The sequence below is a fragment of the Herpailurus yagouaroundi genome, unplaced genomic scaffold (assembly GCF_014898765.1).
Source record: "Herpailurus yagouaroundi ecotype Mexico unplaced genomic scaffold, PumYag 186, whole genome shotgun sequence".
NCBI lineage: Eukaryota > Metazoa > Chordata > Mammalia > Carnivora > Felidae > Herpailurus > Herpailurus yagouaroundi.
In genome coordinates this window covers 31,670,979-31,689,785 of record NW_024412417.1, presented here as the reverse complement: position 1 = coordinate 31,689,785, position 18,807 = coordinate 31,670,979, and the positions used below count along the sequence as shown (strand labels likewise).

The 18,807-nt window shown below is 39.8% G+C and overlaps 1 long non-coding RNA gene and 1 other non-coding gene across 3 annotated transcripts in view; both read right to left on the bottom strand.

Annotated features, from left to right (window-relative positions):
- LOC121042920 (uncharacterized) overlaps window positions 1-4,402 on the bottom strand; it is a 16,181-nt gene extending 11,779 nt beyond the window's left edge. For both annotated transcript variants that reach the window (XR_005796528.1, XR_005796529.1), the window contains exon 1: window positions 4,123-4,402. This is a non-coding gene — a long non-coding RNA (uncharacterized LOC121042920). The remainder of the gene's footprint in view (window positions 1-4,122) is intronic.
- A 2,105-nt stretch (window positions 4,403-6,507) lies between these two features.
- Window positions 6,508-6,614, bottom strand: LOC121043272 (U6 spliceosomal RNA). Its single transcript, XR_005796764.1, has one exon. It is a non-coding gene; the product is annotated as a U6 spliceosomal RNA (small nuclear RNA).
- Window positions 6,615-18,807: the final 12,193 nt, after the last annotated feature.

Here is an 18,807-nt window from a genome sequence, read left to right as displayed (position 1 = left end):
CTTTTTCTTTTTCTTTTTCTTTTTCTTTTTCTTTTTCTTTTTCTTTTCCATTGCTGTAATGGATGAAACATTCTAATGAATGTTTATGTAGAAAGACGGCTTCAGTGACTTCCCTTCTCTGACATCCCTGCTGGTTGGTAGCAATGGTGTGATTTTTCCTTACAAAGAGGGACAGCTATTCAGAAGGATATTACCACCCACCGCTTTCACTCAGAAGTTCTTAGAGCAGAGCTTCTTAAACTTGGATGTGCATTTGAATTGCCTGGGAATCTTGTTAAAATTCAGCTTCGGATCCAGCAGGTCTGGGGGGCCTGAGACTCTGAATTTCTAACCAGCAGCCAGGTAGGTCATGTAGATGCTGGCGATCCAGACCACACATTGAGTGGCAAGGCTGCTCTGCTCATCTTAAGCATGGTTCTGTTTTCTTTTTTTAAGAAATGGAGCGAGTGTACATATTTGCATAGCATATTTACATATTTACAGTGTAAACATGACCCTGAGTTCAAGCAGTTCTGGGGTCAGTGCAGCCATAGCTGCAGGATACTACATTTGTGCCGAGTTTCATCCATCATTAGACATGCCACGGGAGGAAGAACTGTTTGTAGTCTGTTGAATGATGACTGTCCGTTGTTCTGGGCAGATTTAGTTTTGTTTGGTTTTGGGGTGTGTGTGTGTGTGTGTGTGTGCGCGCAAGAATATTGTTATTGATGCTAATAAGTTTCCTGGCAATTGTCTGTTGCAATTTGCCATGTTTTGGCATGAAATCAGTACAAAGTCCTGTCTTTCTGCTCAGGTTATTATTACATCACTCTCCTTCTGTCCAGAGAACAATGTGGAGTGCTTCCTATGATAATCACCAGCATCAAGTAGTTTTAAAATCACGGTCAGGGACTCCCCACGCGGAGTGTACAGTTTGTGTGTGCCACAAAGGGACCCGGCTGGGGAAGGGCAAGTGGAGACTGAAAACGAGTCAGCACCCCTTTGCCAGGTCAGGTGCTCTGGCTGGAGTTGCAATGCCTTCTTCACCGAGAGGGGGCGCCTTTTTGCAACTTGAATGAAACTACCTGATGTTTGCTAACTGGTCCTAAAGCTAGAGAGAGCTACAAAGGCAAATAGAGGGCGCTAAGCACAGCACTCTGGTTTTAGGCAAGTGGAGGTACAGGGGGCCACAGTACTTGTCCGGGTTCTTATCGGCATCAGCATGTAACATTTATTGAGGTCTTATGATGCACAAGGCGCTGAACCAATTGTTGTACATACATTGTCTCATTTGTCCCCTACAATGACAACCCCCCAAATTAAGTATTATTATTATTTATGTCATCCTTGCTTATAGAGATGTAAAACTTGGAGAGGTTAAGTGACTTGCCTAGGGTCACAAAGCTACGTTATGTGCATCATGATTCTCAGGTGAGTATTAAATGATCACATGTCAAAGATTTTTAGTCTTTAATTTGTGTGAGAACCAGTAGGATATTAAAGCTTACGCAAAGAGCATTAGAGAATTTAGGTATATGCAGATGATTTAACAAAGAAATACAAGGAAAACCTGGTAGCCTAGATAATGCCTCCCCACCCTCCAAAGATGTCCACATCCCGATGCTAGAACTTGTGAATACGTCCCCTTAAAGGTAAAAAGAACTTCGCAGATGTAATTAAGTTGTAGATTTCGAGATGGGGAGATTATTCTGGATTATCTGGTAGTGCAGTGTCATCACAAGCATCCTTATACAAGGGAGGCAGGAGTGTCTGAGTGAGAGACAGAAGAGTGAAAGCAGAGGCTGGAGTGATGTGCTTTGAGGATGGAGGAAGGGGCCACAAGCTACAGAATGTAGGTGACCCTGGAGGCTGGAAAAGGCAAGGAAACACATCCTCTTGTAGAGCCCCCAGAAGAAACCAACCCTGCTGGCACTTGATTTTAGCCCATGAACCTGATTTTGGACTTCTGACTTCTAGAACTAAGATAAGTTTATGTTGTTTCAAGCCCTACGATGTGGTAAATTATCATAGCAGCAGCAGGAAATCAATACAGAAATATTACTGGATTAGATGGAAAGCTGGTTAATGTCCAACAGGGCCATAAACCATAGCCCTTGGAACCAATTCTACCACCAGAGTTAAATTATTTGCATCTTAACTGGACCAAAATTTACAAGTTAACCTCTGCCCCTACAGAAACGAAAATTGCCTACTCAGTAGAAAGTCAAGTCCAAAAACTGCACCAAAAGAACACCCAGGAACCTCTTCTGCATATTCCCAAATTTAGGATGCTGTTCTAGAGAGCTACGAAGTGGAGCAGCTAGGATTTGAACCAGGTTCTTCCAAGTGCAGGGCTTATGCTCTTAATTATTAATGGGCATACCTTCTCACTAGCATTAGTGGGTAGAGTAGCAAGGCAGTCTGGGACAAAGAAAATTGTGCACAGAAACTGAGAACACAGCTCAAAGATTGCCAAGGTGAATTTACCAACTCATTCATGGTGCTTTGCCTGAACCAAGGACGCATTCCCTTCCTGTGCCGGTGGTGGGAATTCCTGCTCTGGGGCTGTCTGGCTGGCTCAGTCTGTAGAGCATGCAATTCTTGATCTCAGGGTTGTGAGTTTAAGCTCCATATGGCATGTAGAGATTTGATTAAAAACAAAACCTTAAATAAATTCCTGCTCTAGCTCCCTGAGAACTTAGCATCAAATTTTTAACAAGTGGTTTAGATAGGTTCCCGGTTGGCATAACTTGAGAGATGCAGTGCAAAGCTTGAATCCGCAACCCCCACCCCCCACCCCCACCTTGCTCAGGAGAAAAGGTCCCTGAAAGTCCCTTCTTTAAAAATATATTATGTGGTTAGGCATCATGGCACCTTGCCTAGTAAATGCTTGATAAAAGCTTGACTTGCATGTGGTTTGGGGGAAGGGAGAGGTGAAAACTTTGGGGTTGGGGAAGAGCTAGCAGGAGCAAATGAGTTCTTGGCACTGGCATGATACTTCTAAGAGGTGGTGCAGTGAAGGTCCTAACTGAGGTTAGGAACTTTCACAGGGAAGTTGGACCTGTGGTTGGACAGGCGAAGTGTGGCCAGTGTCTTGAAAGAGGGCTGGAAAATGTAAGTTTACCTTTTAAGGCAATTATTCTAGACACTGATTGAGTCTTAGAACAAACTGGGGGGAATTAAGAAATACTAGTTCGCTGACCCTACATGAGTTTTCTAGGGTTGCCATGACAAAGTACCACAAAGTAGGTAAGCAAAAACTTACTTTCTCATAGTTTTGAAGGCTAGAAGTTCAAGATCAGTTTTTTTTTTAATTTTTAAAGTTTATTTACTTATTTTGAGAGAGAGAGAGAGAGAGAGCATGCACGAGCAGGGGAGGGAAAGAAAGAGAGGGGGAGAGAGAGAATCCCAAGCAGGTTCCATGCTCAGCACAATGCGGGGCTCATATTAGACACTTTCTTGAGGTTTCTTTCAGTTCTAAGATTTCTTGTTCTGGAGGCAGTTGTAAGGTTAGTTTACGGTGGTGCTGAGTGTTGGAGGAGACAGGAGGAGAGTCACTTGGTGCTAACGGCCACCACTGTAGCCATCCCAGCCCCCACCACCATTATCACCATTAGCAGCATCACCACCACCACTGGGTCCGCCACCACGTTAAATGTTTATTTATTTTGAGAGAGAGGAAGAGCCTGCACACGAGTGGGGAAGGGGCAGACAAAGAAGGACAGAGAGAATCCCAAGCAGGCTCCACGCTGTTAGCACAAAGCCTGCTGCGGGGCTCAATCCCACAAACCGTGAGATCATGACCTGAGCCGAAACCAAGAGTTGCAGTCTTCACCGACTGAGCCACCCACGTGCCCCTTCACCACCATTATTACAAGCATCATCACCATTGCCAGTGCTGTCTCTATGCCTGCTGCCATCACCCCTCTGCCACAGGCATCAGCACACCGTCATGGAAAGCACCTCCGTCAAACTCACATCCCATGTGCCTGTGCTCCATATTTCCCCTTCCAAGGGACTGAAATGCTCCAGTTTAAGGGTGGGGCATGACCCTTCTTTTAATTTTTTCATTTAGGACTCGGCAGTAAACAGTGACATAACACAAACCTAACTAAACACGGATTAAGCAAAACAGAAACTTACTGGCTCATGGAAGTGAGAAGACCAAGGGCAGCTCTGGCTTCAGGCATGGCGAGATTCAGGGCTCCCAGATATAATCACGTGTCTCTACCTGCCGCATGCTTTGTGCTCTGTTGGCTCAGTCTCAGGCTCCCTGAGGGGGTAAGATGGCAGGTCTGGCCTCTTGTGTCCTCTCAGATTTCTGGTATAATAAGAAAGAAAGGCATAGCATTCAATAATTCAAAAAATACTTATTGAGGGGCCACTACATGTCAAGGGCTCCTTTATGTGCTGGGGATGTCGAGAGAAAGAGGTAGAAGAGCTTTGGGTCATCCTGGGGCTTTCACACGAGAGCCCTTGGGGGCTCTGATTGGACCGTCTTTGGACACGTGCTGTCTGTGGACCAATCACTGTAGCCAGGAGTATGTGATACGCTAATTGGCTTGGGCTGGGTCACGTGCCCCACTTACCAAATGCCAGTTCCTTTTTGAGTGTCGGGCACTCAGTCATAGTGATATTTGTGGTGTGCTCCCAGGGCATAACCCAGGGACTTGCATAATAATAAGCAAATGAGAAATGACATGAAACCAGTGAACAACTGAGTAAGCAAAAGAGAGAAAGCGTGATAGGCAAATGTATAAAAACACATTAAAAGCGGACAGATCTGAACAAGTCAAACCATACAATGATGGCCATCAGTTGCCAGAGAACAGATATAGTATTCACTGTAGATTATTTGCCAAAAATACTTGCGCTGTGTTTTTCTTATCAGGATAAGAAAATCCTGCTCATTATTCTGGGCAGCATTAGAAACAAAAGGAAACTTACTTGTAGTTACTTTCAGAGTTGCCCTTGGGGCCAATAAAACCCAGGGGTCACTCTGGGTCTAGCACTTTGAGGAGCTCGTGAAAGAAGAATTGGAGACAGCTCACAGCTGGCAGCTAAAATATGTTGATGTCATTATGTAAATGTCTGCTACCTTCACTCTTCCTCTTTCACTGTCTCTGCCTGCTATGGGCGCCTGGGAAACATTTCCCTCCCCCCGTGCCTGGTGTTCTCGGGCAAAGCTTTCAATTCCTTTGATAGAGGCTGCCCTCTGTGTTCCTTTTATGCATATTTCAATTGGTAAAAAAAAAAAAAAAAGTACAAGTGAAGAAAAAAGTCTAGAAGAAAAACTTACACCTCTAAAACTTAGCATGTAAAAGAGCCTTTCACCGGTCCTGGATTCTAAAAGTTTGGTTCCACCTATCTTGTACAACACCTAGATGGGTCAGCACTTGAAGGAATGTGTGTGATTTTAGTCATTCCGCCACTCAAGGAAGGACATGTAGAGGACACATCAGAAGGGGCAAACTAAATTATTAAGAGGAATCTACATCTGAGCAAGAGCTCAAAAGGTATGGATTCAAGTATGGAAAGACCAAAGCTTTGCAGAAATAAGCAAATGCTATGAATTCACGAAAGACATAGAAAATATGTCTGTAAATAAACTTGTTGACCAAATTTCAATGGACCCAAATAAGAGGGGCACCCATGAAGTTTCAAAGGGCTAAAATAATTACAAATATTGAGTGTGAGTGTTTTAAACAATGGAGATAAACACATGAAATTCAGTGACTTTAGAAGGAACAGTGTTTGAAAAGATAAAGTCCTTAAGAATTTGCGTAAATTCATGGACGACAGACCAAGAGTGAATCTCCCGACCCCGGAGGACGGTCTAGATGAAGCCCTGCCAACAAAGGACAATCGCGTCCACCCTCAATGCTTCTGTCAGAGATGGAGCGTAAGACAAGTGCGCAGAAGGATCACGGGCAGGCTCGGGACAGCTCCCAGCAATGCTTTGAGAATAAACAAGGAGATCTGCTGATTATTTGAGGCTTTGGGTTTTTTGTTTTGTTTTTGTTTTGACACGGAGGGTTATCATTAGAGTTAACACCATGAATAAATGATTAAGCAAATGATAAATGAAAATGACGAATAGAGGGCTTTTTGTAACTTTTAATTTTGAAATAACTATAGACTCATAGGAAGTTGCGAAAAATAGCACAGTCACATATGTCCTTCACCCAGCTTCCCCTAATGGTGATAACAAGCTGTAGTATGATATCAAAACCAGGACATTGACATTAGTATATTACCGTTAACTAGACTACAGACCTCATTTTGTTTTTATAATTTTTTTGATTTTATATATAGTTTATTATGAAGATGACATTGCCACAAATGTATTTTATAAATTATAATGAGTATGTCAAAGTCTGCTATAAATTTTTTATTCCTCACCACCAAAGAACAAAAACCCTATGAGCTGTGGCTAAGAAAGTAATCATTGTTATAATCCATTCTGGATTCTTATTCCTCCAAATTTTATTAACCCTCCTTGATACGCTTTACACCACTTGCGTACTAAAACATATGGAACGCTTCACGAATTTGCGTGTCATCCTTGCACAGGGGCCATGCTAATCTTCTCTGTATCGTTCCAATTTTAGTATATGTGCGGCCGAAGCAAGCACATTTTATAATTTTTTTTAAACTAGGCTTCATGTCCAGGGTGGAGCCCACCATGGGGCTTGAACTCACAACCCTGAGATCAAGACCTAGGCTGAGATCAAGAGTCAGACACTTAACCGACCTAGCCAACCAGGTGCCCTTGTTTTTATCATTTTTGAAGACTGCATTCATTTGTGTGTGTCCGTGTCTATGTAATTGTATTTCGTGAATAGATTCATATAACTACTATCACAATCAAGACACAGAGCCACTTTGTCACCATGGAAGAACTCCTTCATGCTACCTCTTGTATCCCCACTTTCCTATCCTTTCCCTCCCCTGGCAACCATCAATCTACTCTCCATTTCCATGTGGGGTTTTGGGGTCATTTTTAAATAATGTCACAGAAGTAGAGTCATACTTCAAAAGGTATGCAACTTTTACAGACTGACTTATTTAAGCATAATGCCCTCGAGGATCATTCAGGTTGTTGCACGTACCAATACTTCATTTTTCTTGTTGAGCAGTATTCTATCCTTATGCATGTCTCAGAGTTTGCTCTACCACTCACCCAGAAAAGAACATTGCAATTGTTTTCAGTATTTTGCTAGTTTAAATAAAGCTGCTATGAACATTTGTGTACATGTTTCTGCATGAATATAAGTTTTCGTTTCTCTGGGATACATGCCCAAGGAGTGTGATTACTGGGTTATACGGTAAGCGCATGTTTGGTTTTATAAGAAACTGCCAAACTGTTTCCCATAGTGGTTGTACCATTTTACGTTGCCATTAGCGATGCCTCCGAGATCCAGTTTCTCTGTGTCCTCACCAGCTTTTGATACTATCGCTATTTTTTTTTATTTTAGCTATTTGAATAGGTGTGTAGGGATATATAATTGTGGTTTTAATTTGCGTTTTCTTAATGGCTACTGATGTTCAATAGCTTTTCTTGTGCTTACTTGCCATCTGTAACTCCTCTCTTTTGAAATATTTGTTCATGTGTTTGGGCCATTTTCTTATTTGATTCTTTGCTTTTATAGTGTTGAGTTTTGAGAGGCCTTTATATAGTTTTCATACAAGGCATTCATCGGATATGTGACTTGCAAATATTTTCTCCTACACTGTAGTTTATTTGTTCATCCTCTAAACAGGGTCCTTTGCAGCACAAAACGAGTAGAGGTTTTAAATTCCCATTTAGAAAAGCCTGACCTCTACTTGAGAGTGCTGGACACGGTCACTCCATTGGTTGCTGCTCCTGAGGGCAGATCATGGGTCTCATTCCCATTTAGGTGTGCTCATTCAGCTTTAAAATGGCTGACCCTCCACCCCCCATGCCCCCGCCCCCCCAGGGGTTAACTCTATTCAGTGGCCACAAATCAGTGTTTTTCAGAACATCACAAAAAGATGAGCTGTGAAATAGTGGTCCACCACTGAGAGAACGGTTCAAAGGGCATGTCCTCACTGATCCAGGAGGTGAGTCTGGAGCATCATCCCTTCTTAGAAAACTGGAAAATGCACCATCACCAGTATGGAGTGATGAAAGCCAGCATTCCTAATGTCAGGAGAGTTCTCAGGCCATTTCACCACAACATCAAGTAACAAACAGACTTGAATTCATTCAGTGGATTTAGCCAAAGAAGAGGGCCAAAATACACATGGAATTCAAAACCCGAAATAATCTCCAGTTTGAGTCATCCAATGCACTTGTCTACATTGATTGCATTCACCAGATAAAAGCCAGCTCTACTCCATGAGGCAAACGCAGCCTCAGCTCAGGTTAAGTGTTGCTGCCACGGGGACTACAAGAGTAGAGATTTTCTGACACACTGCTGGCATGAAAGGAACGGATTACAACTCCATCTTATGTAAATTTCCACTGGGGAAAAAAAGATTAAAAGGAAAATAATCATGCTTTAGTCATTTTCATTTAGGGTAATAAGATCCTTTAATTCCTTCTTGGAAAAAGAGGCAACAGCTGTCCTGTCATAAATGGTAGGACACTTTACTTGACGTTTTGCAGGAAACCAATCTTTAGCTGAAATTTTGACCTAATGTTTGCACCAAGTTATGTTTTTAAGAGAAAGATAGATTTTCTTTAAATATATGACATAAGCCAATTGGCCCCAGAATGAAGAATTAAGTACACATTGTACCAACCTCGATGTCTGAAGCAGACAAAGAAATCTTATTCTTCCTGCTTCTCCTGTCCAGGCTGAGCTGTTTGGAAGGAGGGTGAGCTATTAGGTAAATACTGTTTCACAGCGTTGGATGTTTGCTTTTGTGACATTCGTTGTCTTTCCGTTTTGGCTGCAGCCCCCAACTTTGATGTGACAGTGCACCACACCCGGCCCTCAGCCCCTGTGGTCACTTGAGTGAATGACTGCATCTCCTGTGCACGGCTCTTTGATATAGGTGCCATCGTTATTGTTACTGCCATTTGCAAATGGGTGGGCTTCTCCTCAGGCAGGGTAACTTGCTCAAGGTGTCAAAGCTGCTAAGTGGGAAAACCAGGATTGGAACTCTGACGTTCATATTCTCCGCCCACTCTTGGCCCCTGTTAAGCTGAATGTCCATCTTTAATTTCCACCTGTAGCCCAGAATAATAGCTACTCATTATTGTTTTTCTCAGGGGCACAGAAGTCTGGACCGTTTTTTAGGTGAGTCCCCTGGAGAAGTTTATCTTATTTTGGGAATACTACTGGCAGCTGAGGATGGGGGAAGTTTTATTTTTCCCTGACCTCCTCTGGGTTCTACAAGGAAGAGAAAAAAGTTTGTGAAGGGATAATACAGAAATTATCTCTCTCTTTGCTCAGCCAATGGGTAAGTGATTTGCCAGCTATTAGGTTTAGGGGACTAACCTCTCAACTTCCAGAGATGGGGCCCAGTGTCCAGGAATACCTGCCTGAGGGCCCAGAAGGAGCTGGGAGTCAAGTGCACAGCTCAGACTCCCTAGGAGAGCCCAAACTCATGTATCAGGGGCACCTAATACCCATGATTTTGTTTGTCAGTTTTGTTCACTGCTGGATCACTGGAACCTAGACTGGTGCCTGGCCAGGTAGTGGCTTCATAACATTCGTTGAATGAATAAATGAATGCAGGAAAGAATAAATGTATCAGATGCTGGAAGAACTTCCTATTTCTTTCAGTCTCCATGAAAATGAAGGAGATAGGGAGTCCTGCCAGCATCTGATACATTTAAAGACTTTCCTGGGAATTTTAGAATTATGGAGAAAGCAAGTTCTTTTTGGAGACAGTTGGCTTTAAGTATCACATTAGTCTGGAGCTGTGAGAGACTACCTTCTCTAGGAGGAGAGCCTGCTTGAGAATAAAGTCAGAACACGGAAAAGCAGAGTGGAGAGACATGTTGTTATCATGGTACCCCTGGATCTAGCCATATCTGAGGCTTAAATTAATCCTGACTCTAAAGTTGTATGAGCTGGTAATTTCATGTCTGTGTGGATTCCCTGTACGAATGCCTATTAAATTTGATTTTTTCCTTTTCTTTCTTCTTCTTCTTCTTTTTTTTTTTTAATCTAAGTAAGCTCCACACCCAGTGTGGGGTTTGAACTCATAACTCTAAGATCAAGAGTTGCATGCTTTACTGACTGAGCCAGTCAAACCCTGATTTTTGCCTGTTAATCTGTATCATGTCAACCTGATTCTAAGTCTAGCTAGAAGGACCATAGGACCAAGGAAGTTCTGCCTCCCAGACAGTCGGTGGAGTTGGCAGGATGATGTTAACTTGCTGGACACCACTTACCCTGGACTCTGCTGGAGCTGAGAGATCCTTGGGACATCTGACAAGTAGCTGGCAGAAGGTGAGATTTCGTACCATATCACCATGTTAGCTTTCAAGAATCTCCATCTGCAGAATCCAAAGGAGCAAGAATGGTGAGAGTCCGTTTCTCTCTTTCAAAATTTAGGTTAGCAATAGAAAATATTTGTGGAACTAGTTCCTTGGGCCTAGTGACTCTTTGGCTAAATTTGGTAGAGTACTTTTTGGTTACTGATCCATTTCCTCCCAGATATGGTCTTTGTATTTTTTTTTGTCTGTGTCATGTGATGTGCACATGAGGTAAAGGTTATTGCAAAGGGCCATCCTGGAAGCCAAAGCTGAAAAATTGGTGGGCACAGGTCAAGCACTTAAAAGCTGTTAGAGTGCTCACTGCTTCAAGAAGACTCCCGTCATAGGATAAATTGGTCGTGGAATGGATTAGGTTGACACTAGGTCACCTACCAACCTCAAGAAAACTTCTGTGGGGGCACATGACTGGCTCATTCACTAGAGCATGCAACTCTTGATCTTAGGGTCATGAATTTGAGCCCCATGTTGGGGGTTAGATTGTGTTTAAAATAAAAAAAAGTATTTAAAACTTATTTTAAAAATCCCAAAATATCATTAAAAAAAGAAAAATAAGAAAACTTCCATGCATCAAGGTACACTGTAAAACATCACACAGTCTCCAACCCCCTGGCACATCCCTTTTAGGTAGTAGCATGGTTCCAAGAGACTCAGGCTTGACCAAGACTGTTGATATGGATATATTTTCCTTTTGTCTCATTCTATATCCTCAGAGCTTGGCTTTGTGACCAATGAGAATATTCTCTTTGTTTTCCACCATTGTAGGGTGCACTTACTGGGGTGCACTTTGGTGGCCAAACAGACTGGGGAACCAACTCTGACTCTCTCTCTCTCTCTCTCTCTCTCTCTCTCTCTCTCTTTCTTTCTGTCCTACTGTGCCAGCTCTCAGGGGTGTTTGTCATGAGAGGTTCCAGCCCGTAGGAACCTTTGTGTCTAAACTTTTGTTGCTTGTTAGTGCTGGAAAGTCCCATTCCAGTATTGCCTACCTGGTGTTACAGGTTAGCAAGTCTGTGACCGGAGGCATCTCACAATTTTGTGAGACCTGAGACACCATTTTCACCACATCATTCTTACCATCTGTGCAATGAAGATATTTGCTCTCTTAGGCTAATTTTGGGAGTGAACTTTTGGATTGTGGAACTGTATCACCTATGCCCTCTTTGGATGCATCTTGCACCTTTGGTAAACCCTTTAAGCCTTATTGGTTTGAGTTGCTGTTAGATCCTACTTGCCAATGGCCAGATGATGGATCCTTTAAATTGGCTGTATTTAAAAGAAAATATTCTTTATAGAAAGCTTTCAGTTTTCTTAGTAGTATAATGGCTAGCGTTAGGGACTCCCTTGACAAGATAAAATGACAGAAATTAGGCTTAAGACTCAGAAATAAATGTCCATATCCCATGTAAATTTCCCTTAAAATCTGGCCTCATTTGCCTACAGGCCCTCATCTGCCCTATGAGATTTACAGGGAGCACTCAGCTCTAATCTCTAGGTTCAAAGTGTACAGGTTGCTCATATAAATGCTGAAAGCCAGAAAATAAATTTAACAAAAGTATCTGAGACTGGCTCCTACCTTCCAGGGATTGAGAATTGGGCTCTGCCAGCTTTGGGCATTCATATGCGATGCCCTTTGCAGGTGCATCCTAGACACCCTTCCACCCCCCAGTGCCAAGGAATTTGTGTCTCCTGGATAGTGGCGATATCTTTTTAAATTATAAGCCCTTTTACTTCCACTTTTAAAATGTCCTACAAAATTCAGAGAGAAATTTAAAAGGTTAATGACTTATTCACTACTTTCCCTTCAGAGGAAAAGGGGACCAACATTTCTCCTCGTCCCTCCTACAAATGATCTGTGAAAAGACCAGTGTTATGGACTAATAGAAGCCAAGGTTGAACTAGAAAGCGCTTACTGAAATGCTTTATACAGACAAAAATCTTTTGATTCCAATTTTAGTTAAAAATCTCTCTAATATAGGGAAGCAGATTTTGTTAAAAAGACAGGCCACTCGCTTAATACTCAGGCTGTAATCTAGTTCTTTGGGCAATTAAAAACAACTCATTGTCTTGCAAATCTATATGAGACCCGAAATGGAACTACAGAAATGAGTCAAGTCCCACCTATTTACCAATCCCCAAACTTGCCTATTCCTCTTAAATGTTTGTGGATATTGTAAAAAAGATCAAGATTGGAACAAAATTGTCCTGTACTTAGGAGAAAGGAAGGTGAATTTTATTTATTTTTTATTTTTTTATTAAAAAAATTTTTTTTTCAACGTTTATTTATTTTTGGGACAGAGAGAGACAGAGCATGAACAGGGGAGGGGCAGAGAGAGAGGGAGACACAGAATTGGAAACAGGCTCCAGGCTCTGAGCCATCAGCCCAGAGCCCGACGCAGGGCTCGAACTCACAGACCGCGAGATCGCGACCTGGCTGAAGTCGGGCGCTTAACCGACTGCGCCACCCAGGCGCCCCAGGAAGGTGAATTTTAAATCGCAATTACCCTGAAACTCTGGGAAAAAAACAAACAAACCCAAAAACTGTTTTGCACTCTTTCTGTGCCATGAAACTATAAATCTTACACCTTTAAAAAGAAAACTACCTGAAACTGAAGAAATAAAAGGGGAAAGAGTTAAAAAAAATACTAACTCGGGGCGCCTGGGTGGCTCAGTCGGTTGAGCGTCTGACTTCGGCTCAGGTCATGATCTCACGGTCTGTGAGTTTGAGCCCCACGTTGGGCTCTGTGCTGACAGCTCAGAGCCCAGAGCCTGCTTCAGATTCTGTGTCTCCCTCTCTCTGTCCCTCCCCTGCTCGTGCTTTTTCTCTTTCTCTCTCAAAGAATAAATAAACATTAAAAAAAAAAATACTAACTTCTAGAATGGCTTTTGTGCCAGACACTAGCATCTCTTAGACAGATATGCTCCAAATCTTTACCTTGGATAAAATGTAGATGCTTTCTCTCTGCCTTGGTGATGTAAATTTTCTGCCCCCATCTTTTAGAGGGCCTAAGAGCAATTCTTTGAAATAGAAAGGATTAGGAACTTTGGTGAAACATTTTTCATTAGAGAGAGAGAGAGAGAGAGAGAGAGAGAGAGAGAGAGAGAAAGGGAGATACTTGGAAATTGAGTTTTTAATGTCTTTCCCACAAATATTAGCAAAAACAAAATCTACAAGATTATTTGCATCTCGTCTGTGTTTCCATCCATCTCGTCTGTATGTGTATCTATCTGTGTTATATTTTTTCTACCTCTGGATGCTATTGTTAAAATTCATTTGTATAAGAGCTCTGTTTAGTTGGTTTGAAGGCAAGACCTTGTAAGAATCGGGCATTCCAAAAGTCAAACTAACCCAAATGTTTTTTCAAGTTCACATGAATCTGGGATAGTATTTGGTACCAAAGCCAATTTAAGGCTGTTGGTTTAATTAAAATAAAATTGTCTTTAGAGTTATGCATTAAAATGTAAGGCTTTTATTTTACCCATGTTTAACAAAGGTCAAATGGGTTCTTATTGTCTCTGTTGCAAATTTGTCAAAAAAAATTAGGATAATGGTTGACTTTGTCTAATGCCTCATGAAATTTTGTGGGTAATCTAAACATAATTGTTAAGAACAAGTAGATTAAATAGATGTAAATAAGATTAAAATGTTTATAGGTAAACTTTTGGGTGGTAACCTGAAATTTTGGCATTTTGCTGAGTTAAATGATGAGCTGAGTGTGAATAGCTAGATCATTTCTAAATAAGATAAAATAATGAAATATTAAGTACTAAACATAGGTTTGTCTGTTTTTTGCCTTATTGCAGACAAACTAAAGATGAATACAGTTCTATTAGTAAACTTTGTGCTTTATTAAAAAATTATATTATGGAAAATATATATTTTTAGAAATTATAAAATATACTCATAAATTTGCTAACCAAAAATACTGGTGTAAGAAACGATTCACAATTATTCACTATTTAGTTTACACTAGAAATGAAGGTTCCTAAGCGTGACGAATTCTAATAAATGAAATTGAGATCACTAGAAATAAGAGAACTCTGCATACAGGCAAAGTAAGATATGTGTTTTGGGGAAAAATATGTGGAATGGGAATATGTTTTTGTTGAGGGAAAAGAAAGTGAAATGAGACTAGTTATTTAAAGAAGAAAAGCTTAGGACAAACTGAGTATAAACAGGAAAGTTGCAGAAGTTTTCTGGGAAAGGAATCTTTAAAAGGGAATTCTGTGTGTGGTCTACACTGGTGAAAATTAGAATACATTTAAGTAAGTAAATTAATTTTAATATAAAAAATACACTGGTGCAAAATTAAAATTTTTGTTTTCTCTTTGTTAAAAGAATAAAGTTTTTTTAAAAAAACTATTGATCTGTTCTTAATAATAAATTGTAAATATTGTTTTCTTTAATGTTATCTGCCTAAAAAGCAAGGAATCTGATTTGCCAAAATAATTTCCTATGTTTAATCAGGACTTTGATTTACTTAAAAAACAACACAGAACAATAACAACAAAAAAATCCCAACCATATTTTCTTCATAAGTATGTAACTTTATGTGTTTGTTTTTGATGTCTTTTGTTGTCACTTTGGTGAAATGCATAATTACATGTTCTTTTATAATAATCTGTGATCCTATTTAGTCAGAAGTTTTGATTTTTTGGACATACGTCTCAAAATCAAATTCTAAAAAAAATGTTAAAAAAATTTTTTTAATTAAAAAAATAAAAAAAATTATTTTTAATTTTTTTAATGTTTACTTATTTTTGACAGAGAGAGAGAGAGTACATGAGTAGAGGAGGGGCAGAGAGAGAAGGAGAGAGAGAATCCAAAGCAGGCTCCACATTGTCAGCACAGAGCCTATCATGGGGCTCAATCCTACAAACCTTGAGATCATATCCTGAGCCAAGATCAAGAGTAGGCCACTTAACTGACTGAGTCACCCAGGCACCTCTACAGGCAGTAATTTCTTTGACATCAACCATAGCAACTTCTTTCTAGATATGTCTCCTGCAGCAAGGGACACAAAATCAAAAATAACTATCGGGACTACATCAAAATAAAAAGCTTCTGCACAGTGAAGGAAACAATCCACAAAACTTAAAGGCAACCTGTGGAATGGGAGAAGATATTTGCAAATGACATATCCGATAAAGGGTTCATATCCAAAATATAAAAAGAACTTATAAAACTCAGTGGTGCCTGGTTGGCTCAGTGATAGAGTATGTGACTCTTGATCCTGGAATCATGAGTTCAAGCCCCACACTGGGTGTGGAGCTTACTAAAAACAAACAAACAAACAAACAAATAAACAAATAAATAATAAAAAAGCAAACAAACTTAAAAAACTTGATACTCAAAAAAAAATCCAATTACAAAATGGGCAGAAGGCATGCAGATGGCCCATAGATACATGAAAAGATGTTCAACATCATTCATCTTCAGGGAAATGCAAATCAAAACTACAATGAGATATCACCTCACACTTGTCAGAATGGCTAAAGTCAACAACCCAAGAAACAACAGGTATTGGCAAGAATGTAGAGAAAGGGGAACCCTCTTATGCTGTTGGTGGGAATGCAAACTGATGTAGCCACTCTGGAAAACAATATGTACTGTCCTCAAAAAGTTAAAAATAGAACTACACTGGGGTGCCTGGCTGACTCAGAAGAGCCTGTGACTTTTGATCTCAGGGTCATGAGTTCAAGCCCCATATTGGGGGTAGACTTTACTTAAATAAAATTTAAAAAAAGAATACAAAATCCCAATTCAAAGGATACATGCACCCTGATGTTTATAGCAGTATTATCTACAACAGCCAAATTATGGAAACAGCCCAAGTGTCTACATATTGATGAATGGATAAAGAAGATGTTGTATGTATATACAATAGAATATTATTCAGCTATAATCTCTCTCTCAAAATAAAAAAGTAAACATTTAAAATTTTTTTTAAAAAGTTACTGCCTATGTTCTCTCCTAGGATTTTTATGGTTTCATGTCTCACACTTAGGTCTTTAATCCGTTTTGAATTTTTCTTTCACTCTTCTGCATGTTGCTGTCCAGTTTTCCAAGCACCATTTGAAGAGACATTCAAAAATTCATTTGCCCATTGGATATCCTTTTCTGCTTTGTTGGAGATTAATTGAGCATATAATTGTGGATTCATTTCTGGTTTCTATTCTGTTCTATTGACCTACGTGTCTATTTATGTGCTGGTGCCATACTGTTTTGAATACTATAGCTTTGTAATTGAACTTGAATTGTGATGCCTCCAGCTTTGTTTTTGTCTTTCAGAATTACTTTGACTACTTAGGGTCTTTTGTGCTTCCATACAAATTTTAGAATTGTTTACTCTGGGTCTGTGAGAAATGCTGCTGGTATTTTGATAGGGATTGCACTAAATGTGTAGATTATTCTGGGTAGTGTAGACATTTTGACAACATTTGTTCTTCCAATCCATGAGCATGGAATGTCTTTCCATTTCTTTGTGTCTTCTTTAATTCCTTTCATCAGTGTTTTATAGTTTTCAGAGTACAGGTCTTTCACCTCTTTGGTTAGGTTTATTCTTAGGTATCTTCTTGTTTTTTTGTGAAATTGTAAAATGGGATTGATTTCTTAATTTCTCTTTCTGGTGTTTCATTATTGCTGTATAGAAATGCAACAGATTTCTGTACATTGATTTTGTATCCCGAAACTTTACTGATCATTGATTTACTTTACTGATCATTGATGATTTACTGATCATTTACTGTACATTGATTTTGTATCCCGAAACTTTACTTTGTTGATCATTTCTAGCAGTTTTTTGGTGGAGTCTTTTGGGTTTTCTATATATAGTATCATGTCATTTGCAAATAGTAAAAGTTTTTACTTCTTTCTTTCTGATTTGGATGCTTTTACTTCTTTTTGTTGTCTGATTGCTGAGGCTGGGACTCTCACTACTATGTTGAATATAAGTGGTGAGAGTGGACATCCCTGTCTTATTACTGACCATAGAAGTAAAGCTCTCAGTTTTTCCCCATTTAGGATGATGTTAACTGTGAGGTTTTCACATACGGCCTTTATGATGTTGAGTTATACTCTCTCTAAGCCTACTTTGTTGAGTGTTTTTATCATGAACGGATGTTGTGCTTTGTCAAATTATTTTTCTGCATCTATTGAAATGATCATATGTTTCTTATCCTTTCTTTTATTAAGGTGATGTATCATGCTGATTAATTTGTGAATATTGAACTACTCTTGCAACCCAGGAATAAATCCCACTTGATTGTGGTGAATGATTTTTTAATGTACTATTGGATATGATTTGCTACTATTTTATGGAGAATTTTTACATCTATGTTCATTAGAAATACTGGCCTGTAGTTCTCTCTCTCTCTCTCTCTCTCTCTCTTTTTGTGATGTCTTTATCTGGTTTTGGTATCAGGATAATGCTAGCCTCATAGAATAAATTTGGAAATTTTCTTTCCTTTTCTATAGAATAAAATCTTTTGAGCACAATCTGAGCTGTTCCAGAGTTCCTGGAAGATTTCAAAGATTTTATGAAAAATTAGACATATCTGGTACATTAAATTAAATAGGAAGCATTGTCAAATAAGTGATACTAATCTCTGTGAAGATTATATTTGTGTAGATACGTAATTAAAATAAGTGTTCTAAAAACTGTATAAAACTATAAATTGAATATCCTGATATATTATTATCTTGAGTGTTGTATGCCATAGAAATAACTAAATTTCTTTGCCAATTGCATCATAATGAACTCATATCAAATCTTTAGCCTTTGGGGCACCAGCTGGCTCAGTTGGAAGAGCATGTAACTCTTGATCTTGGGATCATGAGTTTGAGCCCCATGTTGGGTGTAAAGATTACTTAAATAAATAAAAGTTTTAAAAAAATCTTTAACCCTGGCCATTTTTTTGAAGTTTATTTATTTATTTTGAGAGAGACATGGAGAGTGAGAGTGGGGGAGGGGCAGAGAGAGAGAGGAAGAGAGGGAGAATCCCAAGCAGGCTCCAAGCGGCCAGTGCGCAGAGCTGTGCAGAGCCTGATGCGGGGCTGGAACCCATAAAACCGTGAGAGCATTGACCTGAGCCAAAATCAAGAGTCAGACACTGGACCAACTGAGCCACCCAGATGCCCCAACCATGGCCATTTTAAGTCTTGTCCTTTACTTTCCTGTTTACATGGATACTATTACAAGTGTGTTTTATCTTCAGTGAGACTTAGAGAAAAAAAACAAAACAAACTCTTGAGTACCTGTTTCTAATAACCTTAAAATCATAAAACTGACTTAAAGAATTTCCGAAACTAATGAAAAATCTGGATTCAAGCAAAACAACAATCAATAATATGGGAC